Source organism: Dama dama, chromosome 1 (assembly GCF_033118175.1).
Source record: "Dama dama isolate Ldn47 chromosome 1, ASM3311817v1, whole genome shotgun sequence".
Lineage (NCBI taxonomy): Eukaryota > Metazoa > Chordata > Mammalia > Artiodactyla > Cervidae > Dama > Dama dama.
Window position 1 is genome coordinate 49,899,575 of NC_083681.1, and position 21,427 is coordinate 49,921,001.

Here is a 21,427-nt window from a genome sequence, read left to right on the forward strand (position 1 = left end):
GTTCCCTGAAGTTTGGCCTATCCTCATTTCTGAGCCCACTCTCTTCTGTTAGGCATTTAATAGCTATTGTCTAAAGGGACTGTCCGTCCTTAACTACAGCTTTGTTATTAGAACATAGCTCATAGCTAGTGTCTTTGCCCATTTTGATGACAAAGAGTTTAATATGTTTCATAGATGGTATGAAAATAGTTTCCTGCTTAGACTAAGCTTCTATCCCCGGTGTGCTACTCGTTTGTGCTAAGACTTTGGGATGTTAGGATAGCCAATGGGATTTGCTGAATGACTTAGGGAATTCAAAGCAAGGCTTTGTAACAACCGAGAGGGGTGGGATGGAGGCTCAGGAGGGAGGGCAGATACCTATGGTTAATTCATGCCGATGTTTGGCAGAAACCAACACAATACCTAAGGCTAATTCATGTTGATGTTTGGCAGAAATCAATACTATAAAGCAATTATCTTTTAATAAAAAGATTTTAGGATGTTAAGAGGTATATGGAGACATCTAGCAATTGGAAGTATTTTTCTAAGTTCTTCTATAATGCAATACCTCCCACATGGAGAAGTCATAAGTGGGCCTAGTAAAATCACAAGGGTAAACAAAAAAATGTTTCAAGACTGGGCCCTGAGCATCTTTCATGGACTCCTTTCTGGGTATGAAATTCATGTTGTTCATGTCAAGTTTAAACTAATGAACTAATAACCAGCTGACCCCTTTTCCTAATGTTCAAGCCCAAAGATTCCCACATAGGGGAAACTCTAAAATGAGTTAAGACTCTGGGAGAGATTGGACTGGAAAAGAACTGGTAAGTTTATGAAGCAGTGGCTTTGGCCTGAGAGAAGACATCCAAACACTGCAATGGGAATGATACAACAGAAAATAAATGTGGAGTTTGGGTCTTGTTCCTCCCTCGCATTGATTTGCAACAAGCAGTGTCTACTTAACATTTGTGCTGACTCAGATATACTCAAGTCATGATAACCAAGCAGCTCTGTGCTCATGAGAAACCATGAGGAACAGGTAAGATACAGCTACATGCAGTTCATGTCCTAACTCCTCTTACATTCTCAGAACTGACATATTATGCAAAGACATTTCTACTCCCCAAGTCTGCTTCTCCCTCGTGGACATAGGTTTTTTATTTTGTTTTCCAGTGAGGGAGAAGATTTACTATCTGTATTTGGTGCTATGGGCTCTTCATCCAAGGTATTCCTACATTCTTTGATACAGGGGATTGTGCTGTACATATTCTTTGTCCTATAGTAGTTATATCTCCAGGAGATGTTAACACAGGACAGAACAAAATTGAGAAACTAAAAAAAAAAAAAACCCCAGTGAATGAGACTATCAGAAGGGGAATTACTAGAACAGATGGATTGCTACCAGCAGTGGTCATGTATTTGGATTAGTGTGCTCATAAGATGCAATAGGCTTTAACTTGGCATAAAGTTGGCTTAGCTTTGTAGAAATAAACAGGACAGGAAATAGAACAGTCCTCCATCCTCAGTCCCATTGGGGAGGCCCTGAACTATGCAGCATGCAGCCTCTTGGACCCCTCATCCCTATAGACATGAAGAGGAGAGGGGATGAGGCTAACATGAGTTATACTTCACCTTACAGAAGCTCCTGTGTTGATATCCTATTGGGGTCCTGCCTTTTCAATTATATATGTCCAGGACCAGTGCCCCTGACCGCTGGGTCCAGGTACAGTCTCACAGACAAGAGGGTGCTATCAGAAGTTAACATGATTTCATTGGCTTGATGAAAACAATGTGCATTTTTAATGTAACTCAGATTTTTTAAATAGCTAGCCTTGAAATCCACTTAAAATTTGACTTGAGGATCCTTAACTGTGGGATTTCATGGCTAATTCATATTTCTTAATATTAATAGCTCAAAAACTATTTTAGACAAAGTTTTAAAATGAGAACAGATGAATTGACCTTACCCAAACTGAGGGCTGACTTTTTCTCTGATTTCTTGGAACATGATCTCTAAGATTTTGGAATGCCATGGCTGATAAGAGTCTCTGTTTACCTGGGGGCTTTGGGCCACAACAAATAGTCCAGCAGTGTGGTGGTTACGTGGTATTCACTTGACATCTGGAAGAGCTGGAGAGAAGTTAGCCATGTGAACAGTCAACCAGGTCTGAGATGCCCAAGCCCCAGTCAAATCTCTGGACACAAGATGAGCATCCCTGGAAGAAGATATTCCATGGATGGTCTCACACTGTTGCCAGGTGACAGATGCTGCCTCTGACTCCACTGGGAGAAGATAACTGGAAGCTCTGTGCATTGCATCTTTCAGCATTTCTGCCCATGCTGATTTTACTATGCATTCTTTCACTGTAATACAGTGTGGCCATGAGTATAACAGCTATTAGTGAGTTCAGAGTCCTTCAAACAATTACCTAATTTGAGGGTGCTATTAAGAGATCTCTTCAGAGAAAGGGTGGTTTTGTGGACCCCAAACTCTAGTTAGGATCAGAAGTAGAGTGGTCTTTGGACTTCTCTTCACCTTCACAGAAATTCAATTCCTTCTATCAGAGATATTTTCTGTTTAAGTTCCAAGTTAGCACTTTAGTTTAACTTAACCCAATATCCAGGTTCTTTCATTGGGAAATCTTGATTTAAGTGATTTCCTTTAACTTTTCATGAGGTCATAGACACCTCACAGTAAGAATGTAAAGTCTTACATTTAGTTTTGTGTCTCAAAACTAAAATAGAGCCACCCTCTCAAGTTTATGATCTGATGCATATTTTTATTGTGGTGCTTTAGGCACTTGTTTTTCCTCTAAGTTAGCTTTCAGTTAGGAAAATCCAGTGCAAAAACTTTGGAATAGCTTTCCTTTGCTTTGTTAGGAAAATCAAGTCCACTGACATAAATGCGCTAAGAAGGAAATGTATCTCTTCATTTCTTCCAATTGGTCTTAGTGGTGTTGAGCCTATACACTTTCACTTTCCCTAAGCAAGATGCCGAGTGGAAAAATTTGACTCTAATTGGTGTCATTTTCTACCATGTGCTCTATACCCAAAGGAAGCAGGGTTGTGGTTTGAAAAAAAGTGGAGATGTCTAATTTGGTGGGGCTTGAGGTTCAGATAAAGACATTTGCTATTGACATTACTTTGAAAGCATAAAGATATAATATGATCTATTTCACTTTTAAAAATAATCATGGCTCAGGTGTTATCTGCTTTAAAAGTTAGACCTTAACACCTCCCACATGTTTAAGTCTAGAAAGCCTCGACATCTGGTGGTCATCATGCTTCATGTCATGTTAAGCACCGGTCACAAGAAAATTGAGGTTTTCATTTCCTACAGAGAAGTGCTAATTGCTTCTTAAAAAGCAAATTTTTCATCATCACATCATTGAAACCACATGATATCCAGCGTTACACTATTCTAAGTCACCTAGCAAATTGCTTTCTTTAGAAGTCTAAACATTGACATTTCAGCCATCTGATCTGTTTGTTCTGAAATGAAATTTGACTTACTAACAAGGGGACAATCTTTCTCTTTAATCGAGGTTAGAAACTGATCAAGACTAGGAATAGAAAGTCTAAGAATATAGTCAGAGAGGAAAAAAGAAAGGAGTCAGTTCTGATCAAGGATTTGCCAGAAGACTGTCTTTGTTTTCTTCATAGATAAACAAAAGTATATGTGCAGGACAGTAGGTGAAGTTGTGGTCAGCAAGTGGTTGGCAGAAGTTAAGGAACCAATAGTCTGAGTCTAAAACACTGTAGTACAGCCAAGTTTGAGGAAGAATGCTATAGTACACACTTTTCAGAGTGCTTGTCACTCTTGGAACAAAATCTCATCTCCATGGGAAAGTAGCATACAAATTTCCCATGTCCTCCTTATGATGATCCCCAGCTGGAGCAGACTTGAAACCATGAAGCACCAGAAGCCAGTGATGGAGCTGTTCCAAGATGTATATGACAACATATAATACCTTCAAGTCTTAGATGCCCAGTGTGAAACATATGCTGAGGTTTGGCAACAAGTGTGTGTCCTTTCTCTTAGGAAGAAAGTCTTTAGAGATACAGTTTCCAGAATATAGTCTTTAAGTTAGCTGCTTACTGCTTCTCCCAAAGAGAAGGGGCTCCAGATGAATGGGTTGATAACTAATGGAAATATCCCAGTGTTTAAAAAAAAAAAAAAAAAGTGGAATAGCAAGGAAGATTTCCACTGAGAAACCAGATCCTAAAGAGTTTTCCTAAATGTTATGCTATGCTGCTAAAATATACATGTCAGTAGTGAGAATCTTATAGCTTATAAAAATACACTTGTATGACTTCAATGGGGAAGGCAATTCTGCAGTTGAAGAGGGTGCAGTTGGATGTGGAAAAGAATAAGTCATTTCCCTGCCACAGAAAAGACTTCAGCTATAGCCTGAATATCCTCTCCCAGATGGCACTAGTAGTAAAGAGCCTTCCTGCCAATGCAGGATACATGAGAGGCAGGTTTGATCCCTGGGTCAGGAAGATTCCCTAGAGGCAGCCATGGCAACCCACTCCAGTATTCTTGCCTAGAGAATCCTATTGACAGAGGAGCCTGGAGGGTCACAGCCCGTAGGGTCACAGAGTTGGGAAATGACTGAGGTGACTTAGCATGCATCCTTCATTGGAGCCATTATAGGAGGCAAGATCCATCTTTCATACTTCTAATAGCTAAGCAATGTTCTCCCCATTTAGACCCAGAAACAAGGTACAAGGTGAAAAATTCACCCAGGAGATTAACCTGAGGTTTGTTGTTGTTGTTTTTAACTAGTCCCTGAAACAGAGGCTTACTTCCATTTCATAAAACCTGATCAAACTGGCTTAGGCTTACCTGGATAATAGAAAATCATTAATTGGCAAGCATCAGTTTATGGTTGGCTAAATATCAATAAAATAGCATGGAAGCAAGTTCTTAAGGAATGCTTAAGGAGATTGCCTGAGGAGATTAAGGGATAGGTACTGAAATTCTGCTTCAGTAATATCATGTATTAATGTTACCAAGTGTACTTGAAGTAAGGCCTCATGTCAGAGAAGGACTAAAAGGAGCAGTGGGAGAGAAGTGAGGTGAAGGGAGATGGCTGTCTTCTGAAAGCAACATGGGGAGTCCCCACGCCTCTCACCTAAGCCTATCCATGGCCCTTCTACCAACAGGTCTCCTGAAATGCCATCTGCCTGTGACCATTCCCTATCTCTCTTCAGCTGATATGAGGAGGTGGGAGAGAAGGGGCAGGAGAAGGCAGGGTAGGGAGGAGTTTTTATAGATAAAGGACTTTCCACTAGTCAAGAGTCTACTACATCAGGAGTAAAGAATCCAACAAAACCCATATTTAGGCCCCTGAGGAACCTTACTGGTCCCCATACCAAAAAAAGACAAAGCCAATAGATTGTCTAAACTTAATTTCACTACTTTTCTTGACCCATAAAGAATATCATGGACATTTTATATCCCTTTCCAATCATACATACAAGGATTGACATATTTGAGTTAGGATGGTTTTTGAAAAAAATTTAGACCTTCAAATTATCCATGAAGTCACATGTCTAGAATTCTGACTGAATTCAAGGAGACTAAGAAATTTGAGGTTTAAGGTCTAAGACAGGAGGTTTGCACGTCTCCCGTGGTCGAGTGTAGCGGACACTGGTCAGCCACCCTGATTTCCTTCAGTGAAGCACTTGAGCCCCAGCTGCTGTTACCAAGCAGCCTTTATTTGTTGGCCTCCCCAAGAGTTGTCTCAACATCAGAAACTTCAATGCCATATGTCTTCCAGAGCAGCCCAATGCTGTGGTTATTGTGACCCAAACTAAGGAGAAAGCTGAAAGGCCATTCTAGAAAGAGTTCTTGGAGTAGCCAAGGCTATGTTGGATCTGTACCATAGTTCAATTTCTCCCTGCCTTCTTTCCTTATATGGGGCATACAGGGCATGTTTTCTTTTTAATTTGGTGTTTGTTTGTTTGTTTGTTTTTGGCCATGCCGAAATGCATGTGGGGGATCTCAGTTCCCTGACCAGGGATCAAACCCATGCCCCCTGCAGTGGAAATGCAGTCTTAACCACTGGACCTCCAGGGAGCTCCCAGAGTACTCCTTAAGCATTGCTGCAAAACTAGTATTCGGTACTGTCTAACTCAGTGGCCACTATGTACACATAACTATTGAACACTTGAACTGTAGCTGCTGTGTTGGGGCCACTGGGAGGAAGGAGGGCAAGACGGATTCCATCTTGAAGATTGTCAGCCATCTTAAGGCAGAATGTGAATGGGGCCTGAAACCTGCTCTGGAAAGAGGAAACCATCATTAAAGAAAAACCAGGTCTCCTTGGAAACCCCCTCCTCACAGATGGAAAACAAGGATTGGAAGTAAAGGTCAGGTTGTCTCAGATTAACGATAGTGCCTGTATCTGCATGTTGTAATCGTTAATTCTTCCTGCATCTGCATGTTGTAAAACTAAGTAAATTTCTAATGTGTAACCAGTCAGAGCCAACATATAAAACCTAGGCCTCAGAAATTGGGGTCCTTGTTGAGAACCGATTCCCCTTGGACCCACTGGCATAATAAACTGTACTCCACTGTCTTGAGTGTCCTCTGAGGTGTATTTTGTGACTATGGATTTCACAATAGCTGGAGGCCTTGTTAACTCACATGCATTCCAGAACATGAGAAATATTAAGAAAATGTCAGGGTTGATTCATGGATAGGTATACTTAAGAGCATAAGCCAAATATGAATGTCTGCTGAACAACTCCACTCAAGGTATCCTTGGGTGGCAGAGGAGAGGGGGTAGTCCTCCTAATGGGCACAGCTTTGCCAATGCACCTTGTTATCCATGTGTGTGTGGGGGGGGGGGGGGGGAATCTCCACTTTGAGGGTTAAATACATACATCTGATGAATAGCAGCAAGACTTGACTGCTGGTCAGAGGCCTGGAAAAGAAAAACTGAAGATGATATGGAGTAGAGGCATGCAGATGTGAGTAGAGCAAGGTATCTTCGTAGAGCACACTAACACCCAAAAACACTGGTCAAGTAGACACTGTATGAAGATACTGCAATATTTAGCAATTTGGAAATAAGCACTTCATGTCATATACCATTAGAGATCAAAAGAACAATGTGCCCAGAGGGTTAAGATGACTACCAGCTACCAAATTAGACTTAAGGTTATATTAAAGTCCATGACATTACTGTTGTATCTATGAAGTTTGAGACACTGAGAAGTCAATAGAATACATACCTAGAAACCATAGGGGTTATAAATTCCCCATAGATATAAAAGATAAAAAGCACAGCCAACTATACAGCTATCTGCAAACACAAACCTGCTTTTGTTAACAAGAAAGCACGACCAAATCTGCCCAGGTACATTGTTCTGATAGGTAGTTCTTAGATTCAGGAAATATAGATTCCATTGGAAATGGTTCAGGATAGCAAGGTCTTCAAAGGGTTAGAAAAAAATAAAACTAAATTAAACAGTAGAACTCTAGGAAAAGGCACTAGATTTAGAAGATGAATGACATGGAAATCCAATTCACCAGACTATCTTGGCTTCTTTAGTTTCTGCTCATCTTCATAGGTTTTTTGAGGTTCTTTGAGGCTTCTAGGACATTTAAATCCAGTCTTAAGACACAGGTCCAGATGCATTAAAGATATACCTGCCGGAGTTCATCCCCGTTTTTGACTCAGCTTTAGAGAAGGACAACCAGATTAACATGGTAAGCCGTACTGTGCCACCTAAGAATGCCACATTCCAACTGCTGGAGAAATGGACAATATTCACCTAATACTCTCTTGACAATGATAGACATCTTGAGAGCAGGGAATTTTGTTAGAAATGCTACTGTCTTCATTCTATTATCCCAAAGTTCTTAGGCACAGGTAGAGTAGACACAAAGATTTGTGCATTGGAGCTGCAATAAACATGTGTTCTGAAGCTTAAAAAAAAAAGTTTCAAAGTATATTTTGTCATTTTGAATTTGCTACACTTAGTAAGTCCTCCCTTCCTTGTCTTACTACTTTATTCTTGGCCTCCTTGCCTGAGCAGACAGGAAGAGACTAGCCTCTCATTTCCCAGCTCAGTCACTGTACTGGGTCGTCTCTATGTTCCAGTCTAGTACCTGGTCTCTTCTGTTCAGTCACTGATCTCTCTGGGGCCTCTAGGTACCTTCTACATCTTGAGTTACCAGATTCTATGCCCTCAGATCTACCACATGATGGTTAGTTGTATACGAAAACTTGACTGAACAAGTGTCCAGTCACCCCATGGCTCAGACATTGAAATTCTGTCTGTGGGTGTATATGGATGAGAGGAACAGTTGAACGGCAGACACTTTCCCTAAGGCTGGTGAACCCCATCCAAACTGCTGGAGGCCTGAGCAGAACAAAGGCTGAGTAGGAAGGAACTCCTCCTGTCTGACCACCTTGAGCCAGGACGCCGGTCTTGCCCTGCCTCTGGACTAACTGAAACGTGGCCTCTTCTTGGGTCTCATTCCTCCAGGCTTTCAGACCAGAGTTTACACTATAGGCTCCCTGGTTTGCAGGCTTTTGAACTTGGATTGGAACTACACATCAGCTCTCCTGTGCCTTTAGTTTGACAGTTACAGGTTAAGAGTTCTCAGCCTCCATAATTGTACAAACCAATTCCTTATAATAGCTTTCAAATTGCATACCCTGGTGGTCCTGCTTCCCTGCAGAACTGAGTGATCCACATTATGACAACTACCTTAATTTGCATGCCCACATGGAGCCCTTTTTGTTCTCTATGTCTGTCCTTGGACTTCTCTCAATCCAGGTGAGTCCCTATTCTGAATACCCTATTCTGGTCTTTTAGACTGAACAACTTTTGATTCATCTTTGCTCTCCTCACTGAGGACCAGTTTTGATGGAGAGGGAACTGGGAGACTCCCAGTTTTCTGAGTCACAAGTTTAGTTGTTTTCATAAAGGCACAAACTACCTATCCTTTTTAACGTATGCACTATGTATGCTATCCAAATACTGGTTTTTTATTTTTGATCCCTAGAGTTCTCTTTTCACCCTGTGAATTCAGACTTAGGTTAAGGAAATCTTTCACTGAGTTCAGGCACCAGTCATAAGATAGTCTTCCTGTTACCCTTACCAAGGGGCTTGTAATTGTCATTATCTGACACATGCTTCTGCAATAGGGACACAACCCCTGAAGTAGTCCAGTCTAAGTCTGACAAGATAAAGCCAGCATTTGAGACAGCCTTCTACATGATAGAAAGTTCCCATAGCATCTGTGTACAGGTAAATTGTGGGAAGTGATAGAATTGGTACTGAATGATAAACACTACCTGGAGACAAATGATTTAGCTAATGATAGAAGCATATAATCCTGGGAGACTGTGGGATTTAACAGATGTTGGGACACACCCCACTGATGCACATATGATTATGATTCCAGGTTACAGGATAGCACTGACTCATCAATAGTAAAGGTAGGAAATCAGATATCCTAGGTTTATCCCCAGAAATCAGACAGAACATGATCACTGAGTACATACAAGTGTTATAACAATTTGGAATATGGCACCAAGATCTAAAGCCATCATTAGTTGCTCACTTCTCAATCCAATATGGTATTCTGATGGACTGAGTCAGCACTAAACCAGCTTCATGAAGAAACACCTCTTTTTCACCTGTAAACTACAGAGCCACAGATTAGAGACAATTATTCAGAAAAACATGGAGAGGAGTATTTGTTGTTCAGTCTCCATTAAACAGATATGAAGAGAGGAGTCAGAAGTGTTTCTTCTAATTCTGGTCCCTTCAGGTCTGCAATTAAGTCCCTTTATGGAAACAGGGAGATTAAGCTGCTTTCTTCACATTGATCAAGCTATAAAAACAAGCACAGCAGGATTCCTATGCTACAACACCAGGAGATTTTGGTTTCCATGAAACTGGACTGTTTCAGTTTCAGGAACCAAGATGCAAGGTTTTAAAAGGAACCTGGATAAACGTGAACGTTGTCTTTGAGGGCAAGGATAGGAGTCTCTTTGAACATTCAGCAGACACTGGGAGGGAAGATGACTGCTTACAAGAGGTATTCTGTCAGAGGGATGGATGTTTATGGCAGTTATTGAACATCCAGGGTGAAAGGCGATTCTTTAAAAATGAGTCGTCTGCAGTGGTCAAGCCAGAAACACTTCCCCTTGTCGCTGAGCTGTGTTGAGCACCCCATTTGTCCTGAGGGGGTTTCAGCTGCCCCTGAAGTCTGAAAGTCCAGTTCCTGCTCAGAGCAAAGATGACGAAAGCTCAAGGAGCATCTGATAAGAAAAAATTTTTGCATACAAACAGGAAGATCAGGTATTATCAGCGGTAGAGCTCGGAGAGTGAAGATATCTGAAGGCCAGGTCCAAGAAGAGACAAAAGTTCTGAAAACTTAAGACAAAAATGGCTGATAAAGAATGTCAGTAGACCTACTAAATCAAATATATAACAATGGAAAAAGCTATTCCCTTAAAACCTTCTGATAAATTAGCTAAGGTGTATCAATCACTAAATTCTGAGGATAAAACTCTGCCATTGTTACCAATTAAAGATGACCCTCAACATCGATGTATAACATTAAACCAAACATTTCACCTTAAAAATAGTAAAAAGAAAACCTACAGAAAAGACAAAGCAAGATGCTAACATGCCCAAGAAACCTGTGCTTGGATTTTTTGTGGCCAAGTTGTTCAGTCCAAGATTAATTCTTTTTAAAAACCTCTAAGTAAAAGATGAGTTCTGCAACAACCAAGAAACTTCCAGCCAGTCTCTAAATTCACAAAACCTCAGCCTGTAGACCCCAGCAGTGGAACAGTGAAGTGACAGAACCTCTCATGATGACTACAACTAAAGTTGGGAGCACCACATCTCAGAGCAGACAACTTGTGCTACCTCGTATTAGAAGTCACCACAGTGGTGCCTGATACACGGTGGGTGCTCAGTGTTGGTCCCCTCCTCTCCCCTATTCTTGTATTCCCCCTCTTGCAGATTTCCTGAAGTCTTATTTGAGGATCGTGCTTTATTTCCCCCTTTCAGTCCCATCACACTCACTTTAGACACCTAGCTAGATACAGAAACTAAGTTTGTGTAAAATATGTTGATACACACGAACAGAGTTTATTTTGGCTATAATGTGTGAACTAATGGTTGACTTTCAACATTTGTATCTTATCTCACAAAGGTGTATATTCAAATAATTTTCATTTGTCTCAATTCATGTAGCTATTTAAACTGGGGTACACTTGGACTGAGCAATCTGTTTCCCAGTCCCCTGAAAAGTCTTAGTTTTGTTTCTTTTTTAAATCTCTTCTAATTTACAAGAGGAAAAGTTCTTTTAGCTGAACTTTGGTATGTGATTGAGCTTTGTAACTGTTTTGTCCTCCATGAAAATTTATATTTGCCATATTTTTTCTAATATATTGTTATTTTTAAAAAAGATGCTGTTATTTCATGACATGTTGATACAAAATGTTTTGGTCTCATTTCTGTTAAACCTTTAAATAAATGCCAAGTTATTAATTGAAGACACTTTGTGATCAGTTGAATGAAAATAGTATTGTTTCATTTGATGGGTTTCACATCATCTTTATTCCTGTTACTATTAACACTATTAACACTATTCAGGATAGTCATTCCTTCTTCCTTTTTGATGAGTGTGTATCTCTTCTGACTATATCAGCTTGGAAAAGAGCTTGCCTCTGCTCCTACATGCGGCAATCAAGGGGCGGTGAGAATGAAGACTGTGGTTCTCTGTAGAGCTGAGCGAAAATCTGGCCCCCCCACCCCCCGCCCTACTTTATCCACTCAGTAAAGAAACCAGATTAATTTTATATCAATAAAGGGAACAGACACTATGTAAAATGACATAGAAAAGAATAATCTCCTTCCCTAAAAAAAGAAGTCACCACAGTAATATCCAAGACACTGTGAAACAAGGCCTCAAGATGTCTACCAATGTTACAGTTTGGAAAGGGCCTTGGGATATAGAATTATCACAAATACAGTTTCATCTGGCATCAAAACAGTTGTTTCTCAGGACATAAGACACTTATCAAGAAGCATAACAGCTGAAATGGTAGCCAGGCCTGCTTTGTTTTCTAATACTAAACTAATAGAAAACTCAAAAAGCATTGACCAGCACAGACATACCATGGTGAAAAGCATTTTAGTAGATGGAGTCAACCCAAATAAACTGTGGAGAGAAAAGCTCATCTGAGTGGAAAACTGACAAAGGAAAATTGTGAAAAAGCCTCTGAGTTCAGTAGCCACACAGTCTGAGCCCAAAACACAAAATGAAAAGTCAGTTGGGTCCTCCTGGACTGCCATAGCAGAAGATGAAAAAAACTCTTTACTGAAAAAGTAAACTAGATATTTTCTAAATGCCTAAACCTGATTAATGAGAGATTTCCAAGAAGTAGTAGTGTTGGTTACACTGAATGACCTAATTAAAAATATCCCAGATTGACATCAAAAAAAAGCTTGTTAAATATTGGATATGCCTCACACGTACTAAAACCACTCAAGTCCTACTGAAAATATTGTCACAATCTGAGAAGGCCATTCTGGCAGGAGCTCAGCCTATTGAAGAGATGCAACATGCAATTGTTGACATTCTGACAATAGAGAGTCAAGTTAGATTTGGATAAAACATTGAGGTTTGTGCAAGCAAGAAACAAATTCAAGAAGCCATCATTGACGATGTAGATGTTGACCTAGGATCAGAAAAATCAGAAATGGAAAATAAGCATCCTAGAAACGTGGTATTTCAAGATTGTGAAAAAGACCAAGATGACAAATATCCAACCAATGATGTTAAAACTCCCAACACAGATATTAGGGCAGAATGCTTAAATGTGTGTCTGCTACTCCATACTTGCAGAGTGTAGAAAAGGATGCAGTTTGATGGGCCAAATTCTGCATTTAAAGAGCTAAAGTTTCTAACACTGGTTAGATGTTCAAGGTCTTCAAGGGACTTCTAAATTGCTAGATATGTTAAATGACCATTACCCATAACTCTTCAAGAGAGAGCAGAGTTGGGACAAAGTTGATGCTATATCATATGCTGCATTGTACTCAGAGCCTGGCCAGAGAGAAGAGAAGTGAAGCTCTGATAAACACTGGGGTTGTATTTTTCAAGGGGGTTTTGTTGGTTTGTTGTGGCTTCATATATCCTCCTTTAGGTCAAGAGTTACCAGGTACTTAAGTATTCGCTGTAGTTAATGCTTTTACTAATGTTCACTCTATAGCAGCTGTTGATCTCTGTCCTTTGGAAAGCCAATCCTACCTTATTGATCTTAATGGACTGAGTTTCTAAGGTAAGTTTTGTCAAGGCACTTAGCTTGCATTGTCACCTAGTTCTAGTAGCCTGTATTGCTATGGTCTCCTCTGTCCCTAGGACCTGGCCCCTAGTTCTTGTCACTATCCAGCAATGCCAGCAGGTTGGCAACCTGTAGTGTCTTGGCCTCTTATTGTAGCCAAAGTCTCCAAGAAGGATAACTAACTAAATACTCCATTTCTAAGAGGGGATGCTTTGGGTTTAAGAAAAGATGTACAAAACCTATCTGATATTCAGAACTTTAAGTCTTAGTTCCTTTAAGTTCCATTTCAAATTTGACTATCTAAAATGTTAAAACTTAACTTCTGTTGCCTCATTTGATACAATCGATAGACTATTGTTGTTCACTTAGTCAAATCTGATGCTTTGCAACCACATGGACTGCAGCACACCAGCTCTTCCCTATCCTTCACTATTTCCCAAACTGCTCACACTCACATCCTCTGAGTGGATGATGCCATCCAACGGTCTCATCCTCTATCACCCCCCTTCTCCTCCTGCCCTCTGTCTTTCCAGCATCAGGGTCTTTTCCAATGAGTCAGCTCTTCGCCTCGGGTGGTGAAAGTATTGGAGCTTCAGCCCTTCCAATGAATATTCAGGGTTGATATTCTTTAGGATGAACTGGTTTGATCTCCTTACAGTCCAAGGGACTCTCAGGAGTCTTCTCCAGCACCACAGTTTGAAAGCACCAATTCATCGGCACTCAGCCTTCTTTATGGTCCAACTCTCATATCCATACACAAACTGGAAACAAACTAAGATCATTCTATTGTTTTAGAGATTGCACCCAAGTACTGCATTTCAGACTCTTGCTGATTATGAGGACTACTCCATTTCTTCTAAGGGAGTCTTGCCCACAGTAGTAGATATCACAGTAGTAGATATAATGGTCATCTGAATTAAATTTGCCCATTCCCATACATTTAGGTCACTTTTTCCTAAAATGTCAACATTCACTCTCACCATCTCCTTGTTTGACCACAATTCACCTTGACTCATAGACCTAAGATTCCAAGTACCTGTGCAGTACTATTCTTTACAACAGACTTTACTTTCACCAGATACATCCAAAACTGGGCATCATTTTCACGTTGGCTCAGCCTCTTCCCTCTTTCTGGAGCTATTTCTCCATCCTTTTCTCCAGAAGCATATTAGACATCTACTGACCTCATCTTTCACTGTCATATGTTTTTGGCTTTCGTACTGTTCGTGGGGTTCTCAGGCAAGAATGCCGACACGGTTTGCCACTCTGTTCTCTGAGGACTGTGTTTTGTCAGAACTCTCTACCATCCACGATCCATCTGCCTTAGGTGGCCCTACACAGCATGGCTCATAGTTTCAGTTACACAAAGCTGTGAATCTACATGATCATTTTGGTTAGTTTTCTTCGATTAATGGTTTTCATTCTGTTTGCCCTGTGATAGATGAGGATTAGAGGCCTATGCAAGCTTCCTGATGGGAGGGACTCACTGTGGGGAAAACTGGGTCATGCTCTGTTGGACAGGGCCATGATCAGTAAATCTTTAATCCAACTTTATGCTGCTGGGCCGGGCTATGCTCCCTCCCTATAGTTCGGCCTGAGGAAGCCCAGTCCTAGAGTTTGCAGTCTCTATGGTAGGCTACAGGCGCTATGCTAGGGGTAATGGCAACCTCCTCCAAGAGGACTTATGCCAGCACCCCACACACCTATGTAGGCCTGCTGCTGCCAGTGCCGCTGACCCCACAGCAGGCCACTGTTGACCCACACCTCTGCCAGAAACTTCCAAACATATGCACGTCTAACTCAGTCTCTTGCAGGGTCACTGCTCCTTTCTTTACGGTCCTGGAGCATACAAAGCTTTGTTTGTGCCAAGAAACTGCTTCCCCAGTCCTGTGGGAGATCTGTAATCAAATCCCCCTCACCTTCAAAAGTCAGATTCCCTGGGGATTCCCAGTCCCTTTGTGGGATCCCCAGGTTGGGAAGTCTGAGGGGGGCCTAGAACTTTTGCGGCAGTGTGTGAACTTCTTTGGTATAATTGTTATCTAGTTTGTGGATTACCCACCCAGTGCTCTATAGTGGGGCTAATGGTGACCTCCTCCCGGAGGACTTAAGCCACACCCACACCCCCCAAGACTGCTGATGCCGGTACCCCTGGTCCCTGATGCAGGCCACGGCTGACTCATGCCTCCACAGGAGACCCTCAAACAGTCATGGGCAAATCTGGCTCAGTCTCTTGTGGGAGTTACTGCTTCTTCCCTGGGTCCTGGTGCACACAGGGTTTTGTCTGTGCCCTCTGAGAGTCTGGTGGGTATGAGGTTTGATTTGAAATATGATTGCACCCCTCCTATAGTCATTTTGTGGCTTTTGCTTTGCCCCTGGACACAAGGCTATCTTTTTTTGGTGGGTTCCAACATCCTCCTATCCATGGTTGTTCAGCAGCTAGTTGCAATTTTGGTGTTCTCGCAGGAGAAGATGAGCACACATCCTTCTACTCCTCCATCTTGCTTCAACCCAAATTTGTCTGCACTCCCCGAGGCGGGAGATGAACACAAGGGGCCGCTGTTGTTACAGAAAATATATAGACTATTAGGATGGGGTTACAGAAGTAACACACAATAGTTAACAAGTGTCATTCTAGTCTAGGTAGTATTTCTAATACTTAAAATTGATTTCTTCCTCAAAAAAAAACAGTTAAGTAATGTCTCCTAAAACATGATAGTCATCCACAGTAAGTAGGTCTCTTCCCCCCACATAAACACCAGTAAGATTGTTTTGAAAGTCTCTGAACTAATACTTAAGACGGCATACATCCTTTACCAACTCTCACAGTTTCAAGTAAGGATTTGATCATTGTGAAATGTTAGTATTAAAATTGCATAATATGGATGGGTTTAAAACATTTCTGTTCATTAATTCCATTTGTATAATAGTGTCAATCTTAGTTCTATTTGTCTTATGTTCTAGAATGTTGAATTTTTATTCCTTTTAAACTGTAATATGTATATACAATAAATTTAAATATATATTTTTTAAAATATGTAAAAAGCTGGTGGTCATTACTGAAGAGCTACTACAAACTTCGCTATCCAAAAAACAAGTCCAAGTAAGAGCAACGAGAAGGAAAAAGCATGTACTGAGTTTACATCAAGCCCCATCAACATGTGTTCCCTGACTTTTTCTGGCTGTTGATGCCACCACCTCTGTAAAGAGCTTAGAGGAAGGCAGTCATTCTGAAGTCTGATTATAGGAACAAGGAAACAAGGTAACTTGCATTATGAGGTTTTTTCCGCCTATTACAACTCAATACAGCCAAAAACCAAGCACTTTTGAAGATGAAATAGAAAAGAATTAGAACCTTTATGAGCCGTGTGCTGCCATCATAAGTAAGGTATTCAGGAAATGCAGGTATCTCACTGCAGAAAGGCCTTCAGTAAAACTTTTGTGCAGTGAATCCAAACTTCCCTGTTCCCAAAGAGGACTGTTTTCTACCTAGACCTACTCAATACTTGATACCAACACAGGACATGCAAATCCTGGGGAAGCCCCACCTGGGGCTTGGACTCCTCAGTGGCGGAACACAGTGCTATGAGGAAACTGAAGAGCAGTTGCCTTGTCATATGTCCTTTTGAGGGATCACAATTATCCCTGCTCTGACCTGGACGACCTGTCTGGCCTTATGGAAGCTAAGTGTAAGACTGCTTAACATCAAAGTTTAATCCATCTCAGGAGCCATCACATAACCATTAATAGAAAGCTCCCATGTGATCTGAGTAGGTCTTCAGTTGGAAGAACTACCATTCACAGGCTCACAGATCTTGTGATCACCACTGAACCATTAACTTCTAGTTCCTGTGAGACAAAATAAGCTCAAGGCAATACTATCAGCAAAACAGGGACTAAAAATCTGTCCACTAGAATTTAATGTTATGTCTAGATACCAGCTGTTGAAGATACACATTAGGATGAGCAGTGATTCCCGCTCCCTCAGCCCTGCTGTATTCCTGAAAGGGGGGGGGGGGGGGGGGGTCCTTGAGGCTACAAGCACCTGTGTCACCTTACTGTAAGGAGCGTTCTCCTGCACCTGGTATGTCTCAAATTGTCCCTGCTCTCATCTTTCCTGGTGTAAATTCCTTCCTTATCCTTTGATCCAAGCTTTGACTGTCTCCTCCCCCCTCCACCCCCATGCAATATGATGGCTGCCACTTTCACCACACTAACTGGGATTGTTCATGGGTGGCCGGTCTGTCCTATGTCATCTTTAGGTTAAAAATTCTGTAATAGTTGATAGAAATGGGATCCTAAGAAATTCTGCTTCATGTTCTGATGGCTCCTGATAGGAAAAAAACATTCTACCTGAATGAAGACAAGCTCACTCAAGGAAGCCAGCCACAGGTGAGGCTATTGAATCCTGCTGGGTTAATAGTCTTGTTAGTAAGTGATGAACATCTGTGATCTTTTGAATTATAACAGTTCAGCTCCCAATCAGAGTAACTACTCACACGCTAAGGGAAAACCTTCAAATCTCAGCTAAACAATAGGAAAGTAAATGCTACAGAAACAGCCCTTAGATTTCACCTACTAACATAGTCTCTTTTTTTTTTTTTTTTTTTTTTTCATTTATTTTTATTAGTTGGAGGCTAATTACTTTACAATATTGTAGTGGTTTTTGCCATACATTGACATGAATCAGGCATGGATTTACAAGTGTTCCCCATCCTGAACCCCCCTCCCACCTCCCTCCCCATCCCATCCCTCTGGGTCATCTCAGTGCACCAGCCCTGAGCACTTGTCTCATGCATCCAACCTGGGCTGGCGATCTGTTTCACACTTGATAATATACATATTTCAATGCTACTCCCCCAGATCATCCCACCCTCGCCTTCTCCCACAGAGTCCAAAAGTCTGTTCTGTACATCTGTGTCTCTCTTTCTGTCTTGCATATAGGGTCATCATTACCATCTTTCTAAATTCCATATATATGCATTAGTATACTGTATCGGTCTTTATCTTTCTGGCTTACTTCACTCTGTATAATGGGCTCCAGTTTCATCCATCTCATTAGAACTGATTCAAATGTATTCTTTTTAATGGCTAGGTAATATTCCATTGTGTATATGTACCATAGCTTTCTTATCCATTCATCTGCTGATGGGCATCTAGGTTGCTTCCATGTCCTGGCTATTATAAACAGTGCTGCGATGAACATTGGGGTACACATGTCTCTTTCAGTTCTGGTTTCCAAGGAGGCAAGAATATACAATGGAAAAAAGACAACCTCTTTAACAAGTGGTGCTGGGAAAACTGGTCAACCACTTGTAAAAGAATGAAACTAGAACACTTTCTAACACCATACACAAAAATAAACTCAAAATGGATTAAAGATCTAAGTGTAAGACCAGAAAACTATAAAACTCCTAGAAGAGAACATAGGCAAAACACTCTCTGACATAAATCACAGCAGGATCCTCTATGACCCACCTCCCAGAATACTGGAAATAAAAGCAAAAATAAACAAATGGGACCTAATGAAACTTAAAAGCTTTTGCACTACAAAGGAAACTATAAGCAAGGTGAAAAGACAGCCTTCAGAATGGGAGAAAATAATAGCAAATGAAGAAACAGACAAAGGATTAATGTCAAAAATATACAAGCAACTCCTACAGCTCAACTCCAGAAAAATAAATGACCCAATCAAAAAATGGGCCAAAGAACTAAACAGACATTTCTCCAGAGAAGACAGATGGCTAACAAATACATGAAAAGATGCTCAACATCACTCATTATCAGAGAAATGCAAATCAAAACCACAATGAGGTACCATTACATGCCAGTCAGGATGGCTGCTATCCAAAAGTCTACAAGCAATAAATGCTGGAGAGGGTGTGGAGAAAAGGGAACCCTCTTACACTATTGGTGGGAATGCAAACTAGTACAGCCACTATGGAGAACAGTGTGGAGATTTCTTAAAAAACTGGAAATAGAACTGCCATATGACCCAGCAATCCCACTTCTGGGCATACACACCGGGGAAACCAGAACTGAAAGAGACACGTGTACCCCAATGTTCATCACCTATTAACATAGTCTTGATGCACGTCTTTGTTTCCCAACTGTCAGGATTCTTTTTTCCTCTGAGGACAGAAGTAGTGTGAGGGAAGGAGGAAAGCTTCTAGGATCGGTGTCACAGCCCCATGTAATGCTCCAAAATTCCACCTTCCAGCCCATACACTTTACAGGGATCTTGTTGTTCAATTATGATGTTAATGAGACTCAACTGCAGGCTGAGGAACATCAGCAAACCCTGCCAGAAGATAGGTTTAGAAAATAGAGATTCTTGAATTCAAAGATCTGTAGTTTGGACATGAAGTATGAAAAGAACACTCGGGTTTGGGGTCCCATAAGAAAGCTGCTTCCGTAGTAGCTCAGATGATAAAGAATCCACCTGCAATGCAGATCTGGATTCAAGAAGTATACCCCTGGAGAAGGGAATGGCTATCCCACTCCAGTATTCTTGCCTGGAAAATTTCATGGACAGAGGAGCTAGGCTGGCTATAAGTAAGTCCCTGGGGTCACAAAGAGTCGGACACGATTGAGTGAATAACACACACAAAAAAGCTGCAAATTATTTCAGCTGTGCAGTTATGATTAACTCTAGTCTATAATTGTAGTGCCACAAAAGATACCATTTCAGCGGAAATTAAAGAATTTTGAAGACTAATAGCTAGGGGTCAAAGAACCACTTGCTTCTGTGAAGACAAAAACAAAGACAAGAGTTCGAAAGGTAAAAGAAGAGAGCTAAACCGCAGGCATGTGAGGATGTTAATACAGTCTCTCCCCCAGAGTCATTCCTAGCCTTGGGTCTTACCACCCAAATTCCAGCCAAACAGAATCAGAATCTAAATGAACACCAGAGTATCTCCCAGATTTCAAGTTCCCTTAATAAAAAGGCTAAGAGGAACAGAGAGGATCAGAAAAGTTAAATTCAACTAACAGCCCTTGCATCCTCTTAAAAGGCTTTGTTAAAGAGTCGATCTCAGGACAGATGTCCTAGAGACAAAGTGGACCAGACACTGAATCCTTCCTGAAAGTTTTGGGAGGTTTTGGAGCAGAAGGTAGCTATAAAGCCTAGTGGAGAGGGAGGAGCCAAGATGGCGGAGGAGTAGGACGGGGAGACCACTTTCTCTCCTACAAATTCATCAAAAGAATAACTGAACACAGAGCAAACTTCGCAAAACAACTTCTGATCGCTAGCTGAGGTCATCAGGCGCCCAGAAAAGCAGCCCATTGTCTTCGAAAGGAGGGCTGCATAGTTGGAGAAGTCCTGAGACTACAGGAAGAATAAAACTGAAATCCAGAGGCAGGAGACTTAAGCCCAAAACCTGAGAACACCAGAAAACTCCTGACTACAAGGAACTTTAAGTGATAAGTGACTGTCCAAAAGCCTCCATACCTACACTGAAACCAACCACCACACAAGAGCCAATAAGTTTTAGAGCAAGACATACCACGCAAATTCTCCAGCAACGCAGGAACATAGCCCTGAACATCAACATACAGGCTGCCCAAGGTCACACCTAACACATAGACCCATCTCAAAACTCATTACTGGGCACTCCATTGCTCTCCAAAGAGTAGAAATCAAGTTCCACGCACCAGAACACTGATGCAAGCTTCCCTAACCAGGAAACCTTGACAAGCCAATCGTCTAACCCCATCCACTGGGTTAATCCTCCACAACAAAAAGGAACCACAGACCTCCAGAATACAGAAAGCCCACTCCAGATACAGCAATCTAAACAAGATGAAAAGGCAAAGAAATACCCAACAGGTAAAGGAACATGAAACATGCCCACCAAGTCAAACAAAAGAGGAGGAGATAGGGAACCTACCTGAAAAAGAATTTAGAATAATGATAATAAAAATGATCCAAAATCTTGAAAACAAAATGGAGTTACAGATAAATAGCCTGGAAACAAAGATTGAAAAGATTCAAGAACTGTTTAATAAAGACCTAGAAGAAATAAAAAAGAGTCAATTACAAATGAATAATGCAATGAATGAGATCAAAAACACATTGGAGGGAACCAAGAGTAGAATAACGGAGGCAGAAGATAGGA

General features: G+C 41.1%; 1 pseudogene; it reads left to right on the forward strand.

Annotated features, from left to right (window-relative positions):
- Positions 1-1,007: 1,007 nt before the first annotated feature.
- On the forward strand, positions 1,008-13,008 carry LOC133059399 (cytoskeleton-associated protein 2-like; annotated as a pseudogene).
- The last annotated feature ends 8,419 nt before the right edge of the window (positions 13,009-21,427 follow it).